The following is a 22,047-nucleotide window of genomic DNA, read 5'->3' as shown; positions in this document are numbered from 1 at the left end:
AGCATTGAAGTGTTCAGTGCAAATATGGCTACTAAAATGTTCTCCAAAAAGCCTTCTCAGTATTTTTTCTAGCCCTAAAAGTTTACATTTTTAAGAAGCAAATGCAAGGTAAGAAGGAAATCAAAATGACAAACTCAAGGCAACTTCTAGATTTAATATAGCTTTACCTGTGCAGTTGATTTTGACTTCTGTAACACTGCATTGTCCTGCTAGTCCTTATTACATCCCACAGGATCCCACATTTAGTCCCTGGATATAGCATTTGTAATGAGAGTGGATAAATAATAGCACCAAGTGTGCCTGGCCAGAAAACTGCCTGGCCAGGGAGCTAAGCCCTGACACGATAAACAGTGACTCACAAAACCACATACATCTTCACTGCTTAAAATGTCTGCTTGCCATGGAGACAAAAGTGCTGCTCAGCTCCTAACAGCACATACACTGCAACTTACTGCATTTGTTCCAAACTGTTCCAGTTAATCACTGTACGAATCAAATCAGATTTTCTGAAACTGACAGCTATATGACAGCAATAGAATAAAAAACAGTGGAAAAGAAAATAAGTGAACTTCACAGATGGCCTGTCAAGTTCGACCCTATGCACACTCTGTTCCTTAGTTCTGCCATAAGATGCATTTATGTACTTATGGTAGATAAGAGTACAGCAGTAACTGTATCTGTGTTCCAGAAATACCACCTCAGGCATCCTAGCTCTAGCTCAACTTGCTTTAGGATGTCCTCAGATCTGATAATGCAATATTATTTCTAGCTGGGAATAGTTTCAGAATTATTGTATGGGAGCAATATAGAACCTTTGCAATGCATTGTCTTTTCTGTAAATTACCTCCAAAGGCTTCAAAGTTATTTTTCTAAGCCCTAATAAATACCAAAGACCCAGTGTTAGCAGCAGCTTTGTAACAATATGACTGCAGCCAGGTGCAAAATGTAAAAACAGCTCTGTGATATGGCATATTTAGCTCTTAAATTTCCAGGCTCTCATTGTAAGGTTTGATGAGACAAGGATTATCAACAGTTATGATGTCAATAATCAATTACATTTTTATCATTGTCCTCTTAAGAAAACCTTAATATTTTCTGAAAACATAGTCAAATTTACTTTATCTCTCCCCTCAAATTGTTAAAAAAACAAATGTTTCTTAAAAAGCGTAGTCAGAAAAATAGAGCAGCACTACACAAGTGAATTTTTTATAACCAAACTACTGCTAATATTGTACACTAATGATTCTTACCTTTAATTCCAAGGACAGTATATATCCAAGTAATTGATGGACTGATGACTGTTCTGTAATAGGCTTATGTTTGAAGAATTCAAAAGCTACAACTCTGGTGGGCTGAAAGTTTCTTATCATAAGTGGACTGCACAGATAGATTTCAACAGAACTGGAGACTAGAAATATTCTACTAGTTTTAGCTTAGTGTTGCCATTCTTTCCATTCCTAAGCATGTTGTGGCAAAAGAATGTGCCAGCAGCTCTGGAACACCACAGTCTCCAACTACACATTACCAGAAAAACCTTCCACGTGGAAGGGTAGAAGGCACTATGCTAATAGTTTTCATCTGGCCTCCAATGCACTAAGAACTATGTTGTCTGCTACACATGTAGGTGCCTAAGAATAAAATCATTCATGCACCTAAATAACATATACAGGGATGAAAACACTAAACAGTTTACATAGGACTCACGACTGCTTTCAATTCTCTGCGTAGCAGAATACAGTCTCACAGCTTGTTTCAGAATGAGCATTAGCCAAGCACCATTTGAAGAAGGTTCAACCTAAATGCATACAATACCGCATCAGTCTACTATGGAATGAATATGAGCAAACAACATAAAACTGCAGTTAATGTTTGTTTAAAACAAATGTTTTAATGATGAAAAACATTGAGTATGCTCAATGTTTTTTTGTGATAGCTACAAAACTGCTTTGTCTGGTATTAGAATGAATTTACTCTGGATCTCAGGAAGATGATTGAGAGATGACTTTATGTATAAATAATCACAGAATAAACAATGGAGAAACAAACGTTATGTTAAAAAAAACATAGAAAATGCCAGGCACCAAAGACTGGATGCCACAACTGGGAAAATTTAACTGGAAATTAGCCAGGTATTTGTTTCAAGAATTTTTATATTCTGGAAGGAGGTGTGGGCAGCAGTAGAATTATCAGTTCTCTCTGGTCTACCTGATGTAGATCAGAAATGTCTGTAGAGAAGTTCTGAATCATGGAGAATTAGTCAGGAAAAAAAAAAGTCAGCATGAAGACCAACCGAATTATGGTTATTCTTCTAGCTTTAAAAGATTTGTATTTTTAAATAATTTTTGATTCACAGTAATGTAATCTATATATACTCATGGCTCAGATAATTTTATTTTCTCAGGTTTATAGATGTAACTTATTTTATTACTTGCTATATCTCAGCTCAATCAGCAGAGATCGTCATTTGTGTTCTGGACTGTCTTAGTTTTGAAAGGGTTCAAAAATATCAGGAAAGATAGAATGTTTTATAAATAATTCTGTTATTATAAAGGAAATTAATTATTTCAACCCACGTTCACAGCTACCAAGTCAGCATATATCAATTTTATATGATTGCTATCAGTTGTTTATACAAAAGAACACACAAATGAAATCGGATAGTTTAACAAAAAAAATTGTATTTCGATGTGTTTATATAAAATCAACACCATGATCAATTTTCCAGCAGCTCTGAGCATATAGGAGATCAGTAACCATTTATGGCTCCAAGTCAACAGTCTATGCTAAGAGCTTTTTCCACACATTACATGTAAGCTGTAGAATGCTACTGTTGATAACAGCTCTGTATATAAGGCAGTAGCCTACTTTTTTCAGTCAGTAGAGATGTAAAGTTACCTCAAAACATAATTGTTTTTGTTCTTTTGGGCTCATCAAGGCTAAAAGAGAGATCTCAGGTATGGAACTGGGATCACAAAGCAAAGAAAAGATCCATTGCACAGTATCAGAACTTATGTAAGCAAATAGGAACTCAAGGTGGAAACTATGTGGTAGTTCTGAAAATGCAATCCTACATGAATGATGTGATTCTTCAATATGATAAGAGACTAAGACTACTCCCACCTGACAAGAGAAGAAAGGCCTAAAAGGGATACTGACTGTTATAGGATATAGGATACTATTTTCTCTTTTGTCTTCCCCGCTCCTTTCTGTCCCAATTACAATGGCAAGTATAGGAACAACTTGCTGGAAGATTTTCCATTTGGCATTAGTACAGTACCTAGAATACATACCCATAGGTAGATTTGACCTACAACACTCATATATATCAGATTGTAATAAAAAGACTAATGTACACTACTATTGTTTTTAAATCTAGTTATTTTAGAAGGAATAGATGAAATTCTAACTTCATACAGTTATCTGTATTTGGACTTTTATGTAATACAATCAGAATTTTGCCTGGTGTTCAACACCTGACATTGATTTCAACTTGAAAGATCTATTTTTCTCTCATCAGAAATGAGAGTTCTAAAAATGTGTTTCTGAAGGTATTCTTTTCTTTTTTTGCTATTTGAATAGCAATCTATACTGATTAGCATTTATGCTGTGGTGGAATCTTTAGAGCACCAGGTCCCTATTATTTTGTCACGCAAAAATTACACTTTTCAGCACTGCTGTTCTTCTTGTAAATCTCTCAATTTTTCAACTTATTTTTCTAAGGAAAATATCAATCCTTCTCGATATGTTTCTCAGAATACCAATGAAGAGTACAAAAACTAGACAGAACACAGAATGTGTTTTTAGAAGACAGTGTCTTCCATTGTTGATGTTGTTGCTGTCATTTCTAGCTTACACTGGGTAAAATTCAATGCTGCACTCTCCTTTGAAGTTTTTTGTTTGCTTGTTTACTTACATTTAAGTATTGTAGAAGTATTATGCCAAATGTGGAAATCACCATGAAGATTGTGAGGTAAATAATAGCAAATGAGTTGCTACAGTTTAACAAACTAGAGAGTGAGAGCTATAATGCATAGAAATTACATAATAGTATATTATCTTTCATAGTTAGTTTGTTGTTTTTTTTTTTTTTTCAATATTATGAACATGTCATTTTGCGTTGTGTATAGTAAACTTGTCTCCACACTAGATACACCCTACCCCAGACCAACCTTATTTTCACTGATTTGGTAGACAAAGTTCTTCAAAATCAGCAGAGCTGTATCAGAGATTAATTTGAACCACATTTTGAGTAGCTATTCATTTTACTGACTGTTGAGAGACAAATAGATATAGCCACTGATCTGGAAATAAATTAAAAACAAAGGAAATTAGAAGTCACTCCAGAATGGTTTCAGCTGTTGTTCAGTTTTCATATTGGTGAAATACTTCAGGACACTTCACTGGAACTTAACCAAAATACATGTATACTACATTGTGTGTTTTCCCTTCATAAGTGAAACTTTTAACCTAGACTCCTTTATTTGAAATATAACACACACTATTTTTTGGAAGCCATGCATGTTGGCAGGAAAGAGAGAGATGGAAAAGACTAGCTTCTAAGCAAATCGAGAATTGTACTGATGAAACAAAAACCCTAAACCAACAAATTATTTATATGGTCTATAAAACACAGAAATTAAATGCCTGTGTAGAGTAGCCAGAGTTGACTCCCATCTGCTCTAAACTTTCACGCTCATATTCATTCATGGGCTTTACATAATTTTCTGCAAATAAACAATAATATATATTCCCAAACAATAATTGATTATTAATGGAATTGCACCTCCAGTAAATTTCATACCAGATGTCTGCCTGCATATAACACAAGGAAATATCATCTATCAGATTCATCTTTTCTATTTAGTGCACCTAAGTTTTTACAGTGAGTGTCCAACTGTGGTGTGTTTGTACATAATTACTTTTTTATATGTCAGATCAATTTTATTGCAAACTGAGGAAGAAAATCGGTGTCTAATACTAAATTACCAAGATATTTGCTAATAAACTGCTGATCATTGGAGTTTCACTCCAAGCAACACATGGTTTAGAAACTGTCTAAAACTTGTGAGGTTGTAGTTGATTATCTCACTGAGGAAGGACACACCATAGACTACATAAACTAAATGTTCTAAACCATTTGTCCCTGTAATCCCTTATCATTACCAAGTTCCTCTTCTAAGGTTCAAAGATCTCTCTTCAGAGCTTTTAAAATACTTTTATCCAATCCCCCTGAAACTTCTTACAATTTTTACAATTACTCCTTAAGTAGAAGAAAAAAAATATATAAGAAAGTACATCTTACAGACCAGTATGATAATCACACACCGAGCACACAACTGAACTGGAACATCATAATGAAATTTCATAGTATTCAGTATGTTGGATAGCATATATATTTTTATTTCATCTTTTAGTATTACAGTATTCCTACTCAGACATGATGCTCTATCCTGCTATTGCTTATCCATTGTGAATATTTCCTGTTAACCCTTAATAAAGAGGAAATCATGATAATATGGAGAAGTCCATACAAAAACGGACAAAATGTGAAAACTAGTATTAGTATTATAGTCTTTTTGTGTATATTTTCTTGGCATATGATTCATGTAAGTTCTGCAAGAAGGTAGATGAGGATGAGAAATTTTTTAATTTTATTTTTATTACCATTTCAGGAGACTACCAATACAGCTGATGGCACGTATCTTTAAGTATTCAGACAGGATTAACACCCTGCAATTTCTAGTGATGAAAGAGCTTTAAAGGTAGTGTTCTCTTTTCTCTGGAAGGGAAGTCAAACTCAAGCAAAACTTCAAAACCCTTTTCAACTTTATGACTTCAAATGATTCATGTGAAGACTGGTCAGTTACCTCTTTGCTTGAGTGACAATTGAGATGTATGTAGCCTAGAAGAACCTTTCCAGCAGAAAGGTTTCACATGTAAACAATTGATTTCAAGAGAAGCAGACATCATTTTGTCTTATGTAAACATACGGAAAAACAACAACAACAAAAGCACCACAAAAACACTTGTATAGACTTCTCATGAAGTTTAACTATATAAAACAACAGGATTTCTATGATGTCCTCATATCCTACATAAGTATACATTGAAATGGCTGAATGGTAATATTTTTTAAACACTAGAAACACAGCTAGTTCAGCAAATTGCCTGTTGAACACACTGGTACCTTGCACGTATTTCTGACCAGGAAGTGAGCCAACTGACTAACAAGGCTTATTCATGTTGTCTCTTACCTCTTCAGTAGATAGGCTTTTCAAGTGGAAAGCTTCTCTAAAACTGGATTTGAAACAGCACCTTCCATAAGAGGGTCACAGCAGCATTTGAAAACATTCAACTATCACCTGAACATATAACCTAGCAAAAAAAAAAAAAAAAAAAAAAAAAAAGCAGTCTAGATGAGATAAAACTCATTGGGGTGAAGCAAAGGAATAACAGTAACCCAAAGGGATAAATTAATGCCCAAAAATTAGAGCGCACAAATTAAATTCTCAGGTTCTGCAAGTATTGTCTATGCGCAATGAAAGGGAAGAGGTACAGAACAACAGAAGACAGAGCATGTATTTTAAATTTTTCACATGTATTAGTAACTTCAGTTATTTTTTTTTCAGTTGCTTTAATGTTAATTTGTGTTTGTAGGGCTGTGTGTACCTTAATTTCTATTATCAACAACAAAAAATACCTTTCATACACAGTAGAATAAGTATATCAGAAGCAGGACACTGGAAAAAAAAATGTTCAAACAGTCTTTTGAATACTGACTTAGGTACAAAAAAATTCACATTGGGTTGACCCAACTACTTTCTGCCTGCTACTTCTCTGTTTGTTTCCAGTCAGCATAGTATTAAATGTAATCACAAATACACATTGGGGCTCAAGTCCCATTTTCTGTATATAGCATGTACCTTTATAAATTCTTGTAATTTTAGCGTGTATTTTACACAGGGTGTATTTAGAGTAACCTAAGAATAGAAAAAGAAAATGAGATAAAATCTGCAGACAGCACAACTATGTGTCTCACCTATGAAAAATTTTGAGAAAAGGCAGACCTCTACATATTGACAACTTCAAAAATGAGTTGAAACAACTTACACACGGTCATAACTGGATAGCTCAAGAAAATGTCACTTCAGTGCACAACAATCAGAAAGCAAAGACAGTGTCAACTTGTGTAAGAGATGAGAGTAATACTAAACACATTAAAATGTCATTATATAAATTAATGAAATTGAAACTCTGAAAATTCTGTTCAGCTTGATTACTTAACCTCCAAATGGTAAAAGCAGAAATAGAAGAAGCTCCAAAGAAGGTTAATGGGTCTCATTATAGCATGGACAAATTCTCATATGAACAGAAATTTAAAAAATGACAACTATTTAGGTCTAAGACAAGAAGAAAAAGAAGTGATCCTACAGAGCTATAAAAAATAACTAATAGTTGAAGAAATACCACTCAATAGCAGTAATTGTCATAAGAGAAGCATATGGGTTACATCCAAGGAGGAACCAAAACATGATATGGATAAAACAAAATATTTTGTAATATACTGCATAGTTAATATATGGAATTTCAATACATGGATTTTATTTTGAAATTCGAGGGCTTAGCAGGAATCCATAAAGATTATATTAAACAGATAAAACAGATTTAAATGTAATTATACATTAGCATTAAAGAGCATATGAGACATGAATCCTCAGCTCAGCACAATCCCTGTCTTGAACCAGAGGCAGGACTTTGCATTGTTTCCTTCATATACCTGCTATCAACCACTGTTAAAGGGAGGAAGTGAATGCATCAAAAACCTGCTACAGTTTACAAGCATTATGTAATGCTTGGTCTTACTGTCCTTTCCCCAAAGGCATGAGAGTCTCAGTCTAAGTTTATATTATAAAGTGGTGAAAATAATTAAGAGCAGCTCTCCGGGGAGGGGGAGAGGGGGAAGCTTCTCAGATAACCCAACTGCCATACATATCTTGCCAGGCTGCTTATCCCAGACCACCTCTAGCCTGGACCAGTGGACTGACATTTTCTGCATGGAGCATAGTAGGTACACGCCAGGAGTGTGTCTTCTGCCTAGTTTCATCCCAAAGAAGCCGACCTTGCACACAGCGATGCTGCTTTCCTTCACCCCTCACTCTCCACACATCTTCAGCAACTCCATGTCCAGGGCAAAACTATGGAGACAGCTGGCAAAGAACAAGCCCTGTGTTGTGGGGTGCACCCAGGGCAGTCCTTTGGCAAGCCTGGGTCAGCCTGAGAGTTGGGACGTTGGTATGGGCATGGAGGGGACCTTTCCACGGAAGGAAAGGTCCCCAGCCTAACCACAACACTCATCTGTCTTCAAAAGCACTAAGGGGAGAATTGACTCTAGGGTGATAATGAAATCCTAGTATTAAAAATACCTTTCTTGGTGCTTTCATCTCAGAAGTGTTACCTGTTCAGGCTGTCCTGAATCACAGGCCGTACCACACTGAAAGGGGAACCTGAGATCATGAGGGGTCACAGGTCACTGGTCCTCAGGTCACAGTGTCTACAGAGGGCCAGCCATACAGAGGGTAGCCTGGAGACAGCAGGCCAAGCTGGGGTTAGGCAGGCACTGCAAACCCTGTGGAGGCTTTGGCCCTCCAGAACTGCAGACAGAAGGGCAAAAACCTCCTGTTTTCGCAAAACTAAGAAAGAATATTAAAAATTCTCCCTTCCCTTCCTAGTCACAGATTTGCATGTAGGCACACAGATGTCACTAAAACAAACAAAAACAAACAGAAAACCAAACAAAGCAAACAAATGCAAAACAACCTTCAGTAAAAAAGATTCAATCTCATTTTCCCTCCAATTTGTCAGCACTGCCAGTACCAGCTGTACTTGCAACAGAAGCTGGAAACTGCAGAGACCCTGAACAGAAAATAATAATAATACTAATAAATGACTGATAGCCCTCACAACTTCTTAAACTGTTTTCCATCCATGTTTCTTGTTTTGAATACAGTGCTAGCTAAAGTAGACATAATCTAAAGTCATTTTAAATATGTTCATTTACAACAGCCAAAAAAATTATTAATAACCATTGCTGCATAAACTCCTCTGGATTATCTATACCTTTCAACGGGGCTGGGAGTCATTCCCCCCTACATTTTGGTCTATTCCAATTCTGACAGAAATCACATGAAAATCATTTATCCATTTGTCTCTCATTTTCAAAACTTAACCAATTAGAGCTAAATTAGGTAGCACTGTAGACAATGAGCTACAAAAGTCTGAGGTGTAACAAACTACTGTATTAATTGCATACAGCAAAATTACTAAACAGTTTAAACCACTGCCACATGCAGACAGATTTCGACACTGCAGCTTATTTGCAGGACAGTTCTTAATCTATTGTGGTTTGACAGAACCATGTAAGAACTAAGGGAGCTGTTTTGTTCTCTGGCAGTCCTGAGCTTATCACAGGGGAAGGGCTATGTTCTTTCCCGGCCAACAGGGAAAACTGCCAACTGTACCCTCTTTCCTAAAGGGGAAATCCTATTCTCAATAGTTCCTCAATACAAAGTTCTCACCCCCCCCCACCCCCCCCCCAAACTTTTAATGCTAAGGTCTATAATGAAAGACATTTTCTGACATGGACAGTGGTCATGGAAGTCATAACCTGCTGAGGAGTTTGTAACAACTCACCTGATGAATCAACTAGGCCTGAAAATGGATGGCACTGGAGCATCGGGCCCATACCCAGCCGTCACAGGTGTGACCAGCAGGTTGAGGGAGGTGATTCTCCCCCTCTACTCCACCAGCATCTAGATTTGGGGCTCCCAGCACAAGAAGGATGTGGACCTGTTACAGCAGTTCCAAAGGAGGTGCCACAAAGATGATGAGAGGGCTGGAGCACCTCTCCTACGAAGAAAGGCTGAGAAAGCAGGGGGTGTTCAGCCTGGAGAAGAGAAAGCTCTGGGGGGACCTCATTGCGGCCTTTCAGTGCTTAAACGGATCTTATGAAAAGAATAGAGAAGGACTTTCTACTTGGGTAGAAAGTAGATGATAGGACAAGGGGGAGCGGTCTTAAACTAGAAGAGGATAGATATAGATTAGAAGGAAATTCTTCAGTGTGAGGGTAGTGAGGCACGGAAACAAGTTGCAGAGAACTTGTGGAAGCCCCATCCCTGGAGGTGTTCAAGGCCAGGTTGGATGTGACCTTGGCCAACCTGATCTAGGGGATGGCATCCCTGTCTATGGCAGGGGGGATGGTGTTACATGATCTGTAAGGTCCCTTCCAACCCAAGCCATTCTATGACAACTGTAGTCCATCACTGCATAAGTGCTGTAAGAAACTTCTAGTTAAAGACATTTTTTACATGCAACTCCAGGAGCAATATGTTTGGAGAACAGAATTGTGTTAGAAATACTTCAGTTCAGCAAAACAATTTTTAAAAGCATCTCTAGTAATCTCTGATTCATCTGCTCCTACATTCTTCTCTGTACCACCTAATGTCAGCTTAGAGATCAGCTTTTCACCATCCCAGTTATCTGCTAAAGCTCTTACCAGGTAGATGCCTAGCTCCTTGTATAAAAGGAAAAAATAAATCTGTTAGCCCCCCCAACCCCTGTACTCCTGCACTGTGCCTACATACCTAGTCAATATTTGGTTGGAAGCCAACCTGCTCCAGAGGCTTCACAGGAAAGTGAAACATAAAACAATGTGGTACTGTGCTTCCTAGTGACTCTTAAATTCTCTTTCATCACTGTAGAAACATTCTTTAGGGTGTACATGTGTATTGCTTGCAATCCAAACCAGCTCTGCTTCAAATCAGGGAGTCTCACTGTAGTTTGCCATCTTCACACACAGAACTTCAGTCTAGCAACTGCTCACACTTCATATTTTGGAGGATATATGAGAAAAGAATAGGTTATAGAGAGTATTCTGGCATACTTTACAAATCAGAGATTAGTGGGCTTTATCTTTCAATCTGAGGGGAAAGTTAAATCTTAGAAGTTGTGAGATAAGCTAAAGGAATTGTACTGGATTTTCTACTGTAAGTAGGTCTGATCTGTAGTTAAAAAAAAAAAAAAAAAAAAGGTCACTGGCATTTCACATGTGATTCCCACCCTGGTCTACATGTGACCATCCTCTAAACTGAGTTTATCATATGATTTCATGATCGGATGTTCTCAATCTACTAATATTTTATGGAGTGAATATATGAAAGCATATCTGAAAATATTCAGAATTTTTCCAGGGACAGTTTTGGGATAAAAAGTGACACTGTTTAATTGTTAAATGAATTATATATCATTTATTATGATACACAATTAATTCAGAGCCATTTATGCAGTCCTTTAGATGTTATTTGATAGCTTATTGGTGAGCTTTTCAGTTACCATACCTCTATGCTCCTTCTGTTTGGTCAAGCAGTGTCAAATGATCAAGTATGAAAGCTCCTTATATGTCAGATGGTAATCTGAAACATTCAATATAGCATCAGTGGGAGAAAAAAGAAAAAAAAAGTGGACAGGACAGGCTCAGAAAGGGAGAAGCTGAGAAATATGCAGTAACAGTATGAGCACAATTTTTTTTTTCCAATAATGACTTGCAGCAAACTCAGTAATAAACAAGTACAAAAATCAAGGGAATACTAAATTAATTTGTGTTTTATTGCTGATGACCATGAATGTTCTCTACTAAGAAAGTCCCTTAGTCCCTTTTTAAATTAAGTTTTTACATGTATGGAAAATGGAATCTTATACATCCTTTTATAGCACTAAGTATGGCATATCCACAAGGAATTAAGTATTATTATTGTTCTAAAACGGTATTTCAAATAGCTTTCCTTTCTTTACTGACTAGCAGCTTACACAAGTTTTCCAACTGAGCAAGTTGTAGCAAAAAGTGAAAAAAATGCCCATTTCAATGTGTTTTCTTAGGTCATTGCTTCTATGTAATTACCAGGAACTAGACAGAATGAATGATCCACGAATAATTAGTAAGTTCTTTTAGAGTATCAACATTTCTATCATGTTATTCATTTAGGGACATTTTAATTCCTAAAAAGATGGATTGGAAAATAAGAACAAGCTAACGTTATGGTTTAATTTGATGTATGAACCTACCATTCTGGTTTAATTCTTTGTCTTAAGAGCATACCAATTCCAGTTCTACACTTCTGTTTCTTTACTTTCCTGATATTAATTTCATGACTAAGTTCCTAAATGTCCTTAACTTCATCAGTCTTAAATTTAGTAGCTGGAAAAGTTTCAGCAAAAAGAGTAAGACAAAAATTAAGATTTACAGAACTAAACATGTTAAAAAATTAGATATCTCTTCAGATGGTTGCATCTGATGATTAAGAGTTCAGTCTAAATATTGATCTACGTTAAAATTGTGTCCTCTCAGATCACAATTTTAAAGTTATTGTTCTACATCATGTCCTGTGATGGTTCCATCACAGCTGAACAAGACTCATTTTCATTAAGGGCATTCCACTTGATCTGTTGCTTTTCAGTTCATTACAATTCATAAACAACATTACCCTCAGAAACAAATAGACTTTCTCAGCAGGATAGCCTATCCAATTCACATAATGTTAGTGTGACATATATGAATTTTTATACAATAATAAATAATAATTTTAAAACAAAACACTTTTGTTTGGGGAGTGAAGTCTTTCCTACTCCTCATTCTTTTGCTACGAGATGAACTCTATCCAGTCCTTTCTGAACCTAATCTGCATCACCCCAAATAGGAAACAAATATAGAAAAAGGCAACTTCCACTTCTGATCAGCTTCTAGTGTTGCTGCCACTGAGGCAAAATTTTTGCTGAAGATGTATGATTTGAAAAAAGACTTAGAATTGGAGTTCTGACTCTTTTCAAGATAAAAATATAATAAAATGATTTTTTTTTTCTGCAAACAACAGTTGTGAACAGCAACATAAAGCCATGTTCCTAACACCTGGGGGAAGAGAAGAAGGGGCAGGTCCTAGTTATGCCTCAAGTTCTGTCACAAAATCTACGAAGTCCAACTAGCACATGGTTGCTAAAGCTGGTCCTTAAAAATTCATTTGCCAGCAGATCTAGGAAGTACAAGGTGCTGTAGCTACACACACTTCTGATTCCAAACTTCACATAAACTCCTCTAAGCACAGATTGAAACACTGTCCATAAAGTTGAGATCTATCTGGAAACATTCCGTAACATAGAAGTGTGGGTTTTTTTGTTTGTTTGTTTTTAATATACAGAACAGTGTTAATTGTCTCTTCTGCATAACTTCAGATTTTCAATTTTTTCTATTGATAGACAAGCATAAAATGATTTATTTTTTTTTTTTATTTTATACTATACTAAGTTTTTAGTTCTGGAGAGAGAGATAAAGTTTATTGAACAAGTTAAGTAACCAAATTTTGCATTGTAATTTTAATCCAGTTAAGTATTAAATTACATCTAGAGAAAAGCCAAAGGGGGAAACAAAGATATTGGGTTTCAGAATAACAGGGTTTAGGGAAGAAATTCAACAGGTTGAGTGCAATTGAGTATAATAAAATAGCAGAGAGGAAACAGCAGAGAGAGAAACTGAAACGTGTATAATGAGATTAAAGTGTGCCCGAAGGATGTGGAATGCATAACATACGGCAATAAAATGAAGAGTTTAAAAAGCCAATACAGTCAAAGGGAGAAAGCAGGATTAAAAAAAAATAAAAGAAAAGAAAAGAAAAAAAAAAGAGTAAGAAAAAGCACTACAGCTGGAGTGTCACCAAAATTAGACATCAAAAGATTTGTTTGGTCATCTTGACCTGCAGGCTTTGATATATTTAACACACCAAGGAGAGAGAAAGATTTGAAGGAATATAAGGAAAAGCTGTGAATAGTAAAAACTAATTAAAAAACAAGGCTGCAGCGTAAAAGACATCTGCATAAAAAATAGAGTAAACAAAACTGTTTCAAGGGACTGATGCAAGAAATCTACACATATTCCTGTTGCTCTTTAAACAGCAGGAATTGAGATAGAATCACAGAATTTCTAGGTTGGAAGAGACCAAGATCATCGAGTCCAACCTCTGACCTAAACATACAGAGGTATTCAGGCCATAACCATACAAGACCTTGGTTTTGGATTAAAACTGAAAATTTTGAATCTGTGAGCAATTTCCTTCTTTTAGTGAGCTACAGTATTCAGGAAGACCAGCAAACATCATAGCAAAACTTACTGCACCAACTCTTAGAGATTAACAGTTTGAATCCACATTTTTCCAGGTCTTACAAATATGTCTTCCTAATGATTTGTTTTTATCTGTGCCAAAACTAGCAGAACTCAAACCCATTTTCTTTTGATTTCAGTTATAGAAATTCAAAGACTAGGGGGAGAAGGGTGAAAGGGAGAGAAGAAAGATTTCAAGAGTGCATTTTCTACCATATACAATTCCCAAGTGATAACTTCTAAAATACCTACCACAAATGCATTATTTTTTTTTTTCATCTGTGATTTCCAACTGAAAACTACAAATAGTCTACCCATTACACTGTCCACCACTGCTTTCCTTTCCCTCTCTCTAGCTGAGTTTAAGTTCAAGTTCTTCTACTACACAAGTGACTCACACTGCTATTCTCACCACTGATACTGAAGGGGTATTTTTGCTACCACTTGAGCCAATATCCTTTATAAAAGAGAAAGGTTCCTCAAAAATGTTGTTCAGAAAATGTAAGTTGTGATCCTACTAAGAATCATCTTCTAGAACCTTACTGTTTATGAGCCTACGGAGCTGAATAAGGCAGATTCATGAAGTTGAACAGGTTAATACGGTTTTATTTTTCTTATGCAGCCGCCCCTCAGAATAGGAGCTTTTTAGTAAACTTTCAGGGACAAATAATTTTGTTAGAAGAGATGTAACGTTAACTCACCACATTAACTGTAAGTTAAAAAACAGGTTTATACGAGATTTAAATATTTCTTGTAAATAGTGAAACGTGCACTTTTCAGAAAGGGTAGTAACAACCTAGCACTGAGTCAACCAATTTGCATTTTAAAAAAAAGCTTCCTTTGAGCACTGGTCCAACCATTTAATACTTGTTTTCCTGACCGACTGCTGACAGAATAAGACCACTAAGCTAACAGACCTAATAAGGATAACAAGAAGGAAAAAAATCTCAAATCATTCAATCAAACCACAAGAAAAAAATACCCAAATAGTTTGAGAGCACTCACATGTCATTCAGGTGTATGGTTTGTTTCTCAAGATAGTTTATCAGTGTTGCAACCACCAAAAAAAAAACATAAGTAGTGAGTGATCTGTACATCTCTGAAGTCATAAAATGAGACTGTTGAGGTTCTTGTACAGTGAAACAAGGCAGAGAATTGGATAGTTCCTGCCCCTGCTTTTTGGTATTGTAGCACAGTTGGCTAGATTGGCAACTGACCCCTAGCTACCCTGAAGTATTATCCATCTTACTTATTTCAACAAAATAAATCAAGAAAATTTCCCCATGGGGAAAAATAGGGATATCTTGCAGCTATAGAATAATAAATAAATTATTTAAATTATATTTTAGCAGTACAGGTCAAGTAAAATACATTAAATACATACTTATTAATGATGCTTTTGAGTCATAAAAATAGACAAGATTCATATCAGCAACCCTACTTTTACAGGTAATTGCCTAACTATGCCAAATGAAACCTCCTCATTAGATATTAAAGTTCTCTTTCTATGTAGGGAGTTCATCATTTTCAAAGACAGAGGACATAAAATTCTCTGACGTCATAGGAATCTGTTTTGGCTATTTGGTCTCAGAGTTACTTTCTCTCTTGGCAAAAGCATCCTGGATTACATCCTGCTGCACTTGGATCAAGAAATATTAAGCTTTAAACAAATTCTTGATATTGAGAAAATAACTTAGCTAAAAACATTCCCCAAAAAAGGCCTTTTAACCAAACTGCCTAGCACTGAGAAGCCTCATCACAAACAAGACAAGCACAGCATAGCTGAAAAGGCTAATCTACAGGCTCCCCATACACTTCTTACTGGATGTTTCAGGCACTTTAGATTTCAGGCACACTTCAGATCTTGCTTCCATTAAAAATAGTTCTCTTAGTGCTGGATTAGTATGTTGCTTCTTTCATTCCGAGAACCTTGTCCTCGAAACTCAAATTCTCATTACTCTTCTAGGTTGGGGATCCACCCTTATATACTTCGAAGAATACTTCTCTAACGAGTATGCTTACAGGAAGAGTATTTAAATAATTCTTTTAAAACATAACACACTAAATTTTCATTTACTGACCTTTGAAGGAGTTGTAAACCAAACAGTATCATTTTTGTTTTTACAGTAAATGAATTTCCACTATAAATGTAAAACCTTGCCAATAGACTAATATTCATGAGCATGCTGAAGAAATCAGCAATAGAAAAAATGGATGCGGATAGCATACAGACCTGTTGTTTTGAAAACAAATGAAGAGATGTACCTTTTTATTTTTTATATATATATATATATATATAAAAATATATATATTTATATATATATAAATTATAAAAATTATAATATAATATAAATATTAAATATAATATAATATAAATATAATATAAATATTAAATATAAATATATAAATATAAAAATATAAAAAATATATAAAATATAATATAATATAAAAATTATATTTATATATATTTATATATATATAAATATATATATTTAGTGTAATTTATATATATATATATATATATATATATATATATATATTGCAAGAAGTACAGTCCAATTCTTTTCTCAGTGTACAAATGTTAAATTCCACCTAAGTGAGTGGCATTGGATCAGGACTTGTGATCTTAGCTATTGTGACCTTAGCTATTTAACACCCTTTTGTGTTTAAACATTCTCATCTCTTTCTTTACAATATGTTTGACAGTGGTTGCTTAAAATGCTTATTTAGGTTAATAATGAATCAAATCAGAGGGTTTTCATTCCCCCCACTTTCTTGTATATTAAAGTGAAAACACACAGTATAGTAAAAATAGTGTAAGGTTTATTTGCCTTATTTGGTAAAATTCATTCATTGAACAGACTTCTGAGCCATTATCTTTTATCTTGCGATAATAAAAAGTGTTCTGTTTTTATGTAGTGTCCATAATGTACACTACAGCAAAAACATTTTTATAAATAGTTTTTAAGAGTAAGGAGAGAGGGGGGAAAACATTTTACAAGGCATATTTGGGATTATAGTCTTCAAGATACTGCACAAAGCCTCTCAAGATTTCTATGCCATTACAGTCAATGAGCTGAAATCAATATTTTTAGTTACTGGTACCACTTCAGTTGATACATTGTATTTATTCTTTTAGAATATGTTTGTATCTGTAGATGTGATTTTTATAAATATTGAGAGAGAGAGAGAGAGAGAGAGAGAGAGAGAGAGAGAAATCACTCATTATCATTTTTTAAGTTTCAAAGTCAAGACTGTTCCTGTGGCCATTTATATCCAAGGTGTCCCGCTCTCATACTCTAAAAAAAATATTAATAATAATAATAAAATAAAATTATGAAAACCATAATTAAAAAAAAAAAAAGAATGAAACATTACCAAAGTTTCTTAATAACAAAGAAACTGATGATGAAAACAAATCTTGATGCTACAGTGACTGAGTAACTTTTAGGATTTTCAGTCCTGTCAGGTCACATATGTTCTTTTACATTTCACCCAGTTCTGCCTCTATTTGAGTTGACAGAGCTACACTTCTGCATCTGCGAGAGGTACTACTACTGCAAGTGTATCTAGAATTTACTATGTCATATTCTGGTTGCCTATCTTACACATCAAATTCACTTTGCCTTAAGCAGAACATGAAGTTGATCACTGAATGGCAAAGAAAAAAAATATTACTTTGATCTTCAGTTACTAGTATCATAACCTCAAATTTTGGCTCTGTGTTCTCCAACTTCAAGACCAACCTACACTGGCATTCACACACCTGCATAAGTTTTGCACAAGGATCTGAAAGTACTGAGAAGATGAATGAGAAAGCCTGTGAGACAGGGTATTATATTGTTCCTATTTCATTTATCATCTAGAGGTAAACTAACTTAATCTTGGCTAATGTAATTAGTTAGTTAATTTGCCAGCATAATGACAGGTGAAATATTTGCCTTAAACATGTACAAGGGAACATACTTTGGAAGGAACAACCTAACCGACTTGTTCAGAGATAGGTTAGTTATTAATTCCAAGCTTTTTCTCAAGAGAGATTCAACTGTCTGTGTAGAGAATACAAAGTCACTGCTTAACCTGAAGAGAATGAAATAAATGTTGATAATAACAGAACTATCAAGAACATCTGAAATAAACATGCCAACAGAAGCAACCCCACACTCACTTCCTCACTACCTACGTAAATCCTTCCTAGTTCATGTCCCAAGAAAAAAACCTGCTCCCACTCCCAATGCTGAAATTGCGCAGTCCTCTCTTTTTGACTTTTTTTTTTTTAATTTTATTTTTTTTATTTTTAAGTGATGCAACTTGGTTTTTGCTCATCTGACAGGAAGGAAAGCATTATGTCTACTCAAACAATAATTCTGTATCGTGTCTCTATGGACCATTGTTCCTTGTTTTCTTCCCCTCTCCCCCCCCCCCTTTTTTTTTTTTTGTGAGAGCATGGCACAAAATTAAACATTACCTGAACATTTTTATTTGTGGCAATGTGGTATTTTTCCTGGCCTATGATTTGTAAGCAACATTGTCAGAAACAATGTTTTTGAATCACTTGCATGATTTTTTTTTTTCCTACAATTTTTTAAGGAAAACTATAGTGTATTGTCACTAGGAACCAAACAACTGTGAATTTGCTAGGCATACAGCAATTTAATTTACATAATTTTGTTTAGTTTTAAGTGGCTATCTTGTGCTAAACCAGCAGTGGTTTATCATTCTGTCACGCTTACTGTAGAATATAAGAATGACTTCTGGACAGCAAGGAAGACAAGGTGGAAGGAGTGGTGTGATATTTTCATTTGCTTTGAGCCATGTAATCATGTTCAGTTATAAATCTGTTGTCAGTTCCACTGATCAATAACTATTAACAATAAGCACCACTAGTCACCAGCTTGACGTTGATGAATGAAACAACCAAGAATGGGAGAAATCTCCTGATAATGGCATCTAGACTCAAAAAATCATCCATCCTCTTTTTTTTTTTTTTTTTTTTCCAGGCCTTATGCCAGGCATTTACTGCCTTTTTACCAATCTTAAGTTCTCTTTAGTACCACCTTTGCTTTAGTGTTGTCTTGCACATGTGCACCCTCCTATGCAACTCACTAATTAATCCATCTTTCCACAACAATTTCTAAAATGTATGCAACAGTTTTAAGTACATATGTTTTTGTGCTTTACTTCAATGAGTTTCAGAAGCTAGAAACAATAGAAGCCTTCATCATACAGCAAAGTCAGCTCTCCATGGAGAAGCACACCAACCAAGCAATATTTAGGCTAGCAATTGAAAAATGTGCTTCTATTAAATCCTGAGAAGAATGTAAGATTATATATATATAAACATTGCTATATGTATTATAAATGTATATTATATAAAATACGCATTTGTATGTATATTTATTTTGTCTATTTCTCTAAGTTCTGGTAGCTTTGAGATGATGTCCCCAGGTCCACATCAGCAATATTGCTCACTGCTGATCTGCTGATAGTATTAACTTATGCAAGCATATACTACTAAGATAACAGGGTAAGGCACATCTAATTAGTGCACATCTATAATCATGGTATCTATTTATCTGCCACATTATAGAATAAAGGCGTTCTTTTTTTTGTTGTTTTTGTTTTTTTGATCTTTCAAAGCAAAAACACTTATTCTTAGACCTCATCTCTCTGGATTTCTGGCAAGTTGCTTCAGAGAAAGAGTTAAGGCAGACTGACAGTGGAAAACACTAATTTTATACATTTTCACCTAGAACAAAATTTAAATTCTGCTTTAATTTATTTAAATTGTTGTAAACCACAAATTGAATAATGTAATGTTTCCATGGGATTAGCAGAATTTGATTATAATCTCTGGCTTTGTTACAATACAGTCTTATTTTTCTGTTCAAATGTAATTTTCTGCAAACAAATGCCTTGTATAGCTTAAAGATTCAGGTCAGCTCTCTATGAAACTGAAGGCCCTATTCCTAGCTGTGAAAAAAAATATTGATGTGGAACACACTACTTTGCTATCACTGTTTTTTTAGTTTGAGGTATTTTTTTTGTTTGTTTGTTTTTTGTTTATCTCATCTCAATAGCATTTTTTTTTTAAAGAGTCTACAATCATTTTTAGATTATTTTTAAATGATGAAATGAGTTAAAAAATGGCAAAAGACATTGTTGTGCAGACATAAAACTTTCTTCAACTCCAGTGGACTGGGAAAGGAACACAATGAACTTACAAGGAAGGCAAAAATCAAACACTGCATTATTTTAGGACAAAATTATACTTCAAGCATTTTAAGGGAATAGTAGCTACATCCCTTCATTGTCTGCTTGCTATGGATTTGAGCCATATAGGTACAGATACATTTCAGGCCATCTCATCTGACACTGCTATGCTACCTTTCAATTTATCTTCAGTTTGGTGGACACAAAGGGGACTTCTCAGTGACAGCCTCTTCAATTTCCTTTGATTATTGTTGTGCTCAAGTGTTCCTTTAAAGAATTATTGCAGTCTCAAATGGGCTTTCTAGGAAAGAGTTAAGTGCATTATATAGGACAAGTAATAATGACATATCCTAATGGTTATGCCTGTATAGGTGGTGCTTACAGAAAGGTCACAAGCTAAAGCATCCCAACAGATTTTAAATGCACAATCTTGCCCTAGATAAGTTTACTTAATTTTAACAGAGCAGTATATATCTCAGTGTCCTTAATAAATCTTAGTGTCTTTAAGAAATACACCAAGCAGCCTTAAAAGCCTTCAGCTATATACTGTTAAGACACGGAGCATTTTATGGCCAATCTGCATTTTTTATTGAATTCTTTCCCGTTGCATCCCAATGACCATACCACTTTGGTCTGTATTGCATCGTCACTGCACTCCAGCTGGGTATGTACTCTCTGTACAGAATTCCTGCCAGGGTCAAAGTACTGACTATCCAATAAAGCTCTGCACTGCAGACTACAAGGAAAAAAAAGTTCTAAATATGTGCTGTACATCTGCAGCAGTACTTGCTCCTTTCTTCTGTAATACAGTGCATTAATACAGTGCATTGAGCTCAATAATAGCTTTATTGGCATATTGCAACATTTTTAAGAATGCTCTTGTGATGAAAACAATATACTTTTTACAGTTCTCAACTTTTATTCTAATTGCAAATAAATATATACCTGTAATATATAGTCATTTTCAATTTTTTCTTTAAATATGATTACTATTTTTGCCAGTCAAATGATACAGTAAGCTCAGATTTGGACAATTAGACTTTGTCCATGATAATGGTGTGCTCTTAGAGCAGGACCTAAACTAAATTCCCATTTTACTATAAATTTCTACTTTTAAAAAGAAAAAAAAAGAAAAGCAATTAAATAATCGATGGGTCTGTTCCTTTCTTTTCCTTTTTAACTGCATAGATATATAAATAAGGCAGAATTTAACATAAAATATTTCCTGCATGCCTTTCACCAAAACAATTTTTTTTTTTTTTTTTTTTTTTTTTTGCATAACATTGCCACATTCAGAGCATCATTTTTAATTACTTTTCAGACATCAACTTTTTGACCTATGTAGTTAGAACAGAGTTATTTGGAAATACTGTCCATTTGCTAGTAACTTACGTTTTATCCAATTTTTACTTATTTATTTTAAGGGTACTTCCCATTTCAGTAAACAAGGTCAATAATTAGATTATGAAAAATCTCCTTTTCCTTTTGGTTTTTAGTTTCAAACCAGAACTATGACTTTTTTGGTTCTATTAGTCTTTTTCAGAAGAAAAAAAAAAAAAAAGCAGATGAATGGGGAAAAGCATTATAAATACTACATGCAACATATTTCCCAGATAATAAAATAAGTGTTAATT

The 22,047-nt window shown here is 34.8% G+C and overlaps 1 long non-coding RNA gene across 1 annotated transcript in view; it reads right to left on the bottom strand.

The window, feature by feature from the left end:
* Positions 1-4,627: 4,627 nt before the first annotated feature.
* The window catches only part of LOC137855260 (uncharacterized), a 49,858-nt gene continuing 32,438 nt past the window's right edge, over positions 4,628-22,047 (bottom strand). The window contains exons 2-3 of the long non-coding RNA XR_011095647.1: positions 6,255-6,375; positions 4,628-4,724 (exon numbers count right to left, since the gene is read on the bottom strand). This is a non-coding gene — a long non-coding RNA (uncharacterized lncRNA). The remainder of the gene's footprint in view (positions 4,725-6,254; positions 6,376-22,047) is intronic.

Source organism: Anas acuta, chromosome 4, assembly GCF_963932015.1.
Source record: "Anas acuta chromosome 4, bAnaAcu1.1, whole genome shotgun sequence".
Taxonomy (NCBI): domain Eukaryota; kingdom Metazoa; phylum Chordata; class Aves; order Anseriformes; family Anatidae; genus Anas; species Anas acuta.
Note: the sequence above shows the minus strand (reverse complement) of the source record. Positions and strands in the feature narration are given on the sequence as shown.